At 46.9% G+C, this 2,699-nt stretch overlaps 1 pseudogene; it reads right to left on the bottom strand.

Moving 5' to 3' along the window:
• Positions 1-731: 731 nt before the first annotated feature.
• Positions 732-2,020, bottom strand: LOC103267957 (annotated as a pseudogene).
• Between the last annotated feature and the right edge of the window lie 679 nt (positions 2,021-2,699).

Below are 2,699 nucleotides of genomic sequence, written 5' to 3'. Positions count from 1 at the left end.
CGGGTCTCAATCCTAGATCTTCTAAATCAGAATCTGCATTTTAATAAAATCCCCACCTAATTTGCACATTGAATTTTGAAAAGACTGACAGAAGTGATACAGAGAAACTTCCGTTAATAAATTCTGCCGTCAGCCATTGCCTTCCTAGACATGTGGCCATGTGCTCTTTGAGCCACGTTTCCTGGCTTTGGCCCTCTTTCCTACCCTGGGAGGTGAATCTCCTCTTTCTCTCGCTCCCTAATTTACTTTTTAAATAAACTGTATTTTCTAATCTAAAAAAGTTAAGCAAAAAAATAAGGCTGGCCACGGTGGCTCAAGCCTATCATGCCAGCACTTTGGGAGGCAAGGGGAGCGGAAGGCCTGAGTCCACGGGTTTGAGACAACTTGGTGAGCCCTCATCTCTAAAAATAAAACTTGGTGAGCCCTCATCTCTAAAAATAAAAATAAATAAATTCTACCATCCCATGAGCCGGTTGAAAGACTTCACGTTAGGTAAAATGAGAGCCACTCACCCAAGAGTATGTTTGACTCGAGCAGATATACTGCTCAGCCGGCTACACTGACTTTTCAGGTCACAGTTTTCAGCTGACAAGGGAAACAGAAAATAAAGGCCTGCTTGCTTCTTAGAGTGTGCGGGGTTTCTTCCTATGGAACTAAGATTAATTTTTTTTTGAACTCTGAACTTTTTATTGACTTCCTGCTTTCCCAAAGGACGCCCTGTTCCTGCCGCCTCAATGCCTCATAGCTTTGGTGTCATTGGCCTCAGACACCAATTTGCCATCCACTATCTTGCAGGTGGTCTTTTGGACGGTCTGGATGGAGCTGCTGCTGTCCAGGCCATCACTGACACTGAAGTCCTCTCCGTCTTACTAGTAGGCGGCAGTAGGTGGCTATCTCAGCCTCCAGTTTGACCTTGATGTTCAGCAGGGACTTGTACTCCTGGGCCTGGCGCTGGCCCTCTGTCTGGGTCTGTGCCAGCTCAGACTCCAGGTGCAGCAGGGTGCCATTGAGCTCTCCATCTGCATGGCGTAGCGGGTCTCCACTTCTTTCAGGCTGTTCTCCAAGCTGGCCTTCAGCTTTCTCATGGAGTCCAGGTCAATCTCCAAGGACTGTACTCTACATTTCAGCTCTGTGAGCATCATCTCGACAGCTCCAACCTCAGCGGACTGCGTGGTGACCACTGTGGTGCTCTCCTCAATCTGCTGGGACCAGTACTTGTCCAGCTCCTCTCGGTTCTTCTGAGCCAGCTCATCATACTGGGCCCGGATGTCCGCCATGATCTTGCTGAGGTCCTGAGATTTGGGGGCATCTACCTCCACGGTCAACCCAGAGCTGGCAATCTGGGCTTGTAGAACTTTTACTTCCTCCTCATGGTTCTTCTTCATGAAGAGCAGCTCTTCCTTGAGAGCCTCGATCTCTGTTTCCAGCTGCAGCCGGGTGACACTGGTGTCATCAATGACCTTGTAGAGCCCATGGATGTCGTTCTCCATGGATTGGCGCATGGCCAGCTCTGTCTCATACTTGACTCTAAAGTATACTTGACTCTAAAGCAGCAAGACGGGCGTTGTCAATCTGCAGAATGATGCAGGCATTGTCCACAGAAGTTTGCAAAGGTCTGAGCCCTCAGGTCCCCGATGGTCTTGAAGTCATGTCCCCAGTCTCCGACCTGGGGTCCCTTCTTCTCCAAGTGTTCCTGGAGTTTGCTCTGCAGCCTCCGGTTCTCAGTCTCCAGGCTCCTCACCCTCTCCAGGTAGGAGGCCAGGCGGTCATTCAACTCTTGCATGGACTCCTTCTCGCTCTGGATGCCCCCCAGACTCCCGGCCATTCCTGTGGCCAGGCCCCTGGACCCCCAGCTGCCCCGGAAACTGGTGGAGTGGGACACAGAGATCTGGGAGCCCAAGCCACCGGCGCCTGCATAGACGCTGGCCGCGCTGCTGGTGGGCCAGAGGCTGGGTGGCAGGATGGAGCCCAGGGACCGGTAGTTGGAGGAGTAGGTAGTAGAGCGAATGGTGAAGCTCATGGTGGCAGCGGAGGAGAGCCAGACGGTAGAACTCACGTTCAGCCTAAGGTTAATTTTAGTATCTAGCTGTACATAAGCCATGGGCTAGTTTAATATTTGCTAGACACGTTTTAGATTGATTTTCTGTCTGGATGACTTGTTCATTGATGAAAATGAAGTTTTGAAGTTCACTACTCTTACTATCTTGCAGAACATCTCTGCCTTCAAATCTGTTAATATGTTTTTTACTTGAGTGTTTGATGTTGAATGCTTATATATTTTCAATTGTTATATCTTTTCGTGTCAACACCTTTATCTAACAGCCTTATTTGAGTCTCTTCCAACTTTCGACTGAAAGACTACTTAGTCTGATAAAAATATAATGACTCATGCTTTCTTTTGGTTGCCACTTGCAAGGAATATTTTTTCTTCTTTTTAAAAATTTCCTGTGTGCATCCTTACAGGTGAAGTGAGTGTCTTTTAGGCAGCATATAGTTGAGTCTTTTTTAAAAATCAATTTGCTCACTGAATGACTTACTTGGAGAATTCTCTTTATATTCAAGGTTATTGTTGAAAAATAAGAAATATAATTTTATTAATAGTTTTCTGACTGTTTTGTAGATCCTGATTTTTCTTTCTCTCTTGCCGCCTTCTTCTGTGGCTAATTTTTTTTTTCTAGAGGCATATTTTAATTTCTGCT

The sequence above is a fragment of the Carlito syrichta genome, unplaced genomic scaffold (assembly GCF_000164805.1).
Source record: "Carlito syrichta isolate Samal-C Ts95f unplaced genomic scaffold, Tarsius_syrichta-2.0.1 Scaffold308608, whole genome shotgun sequence".
Classification (NCBI taxonomy): Eukaryota; Metazoa; Chordata; class Mammalia; order Primates; family Tarsiidae; genus Carlito; species Carlito syrichta.
This window is presented reverse-complemented; position numbering and strand designations above follow the sequence as displayed.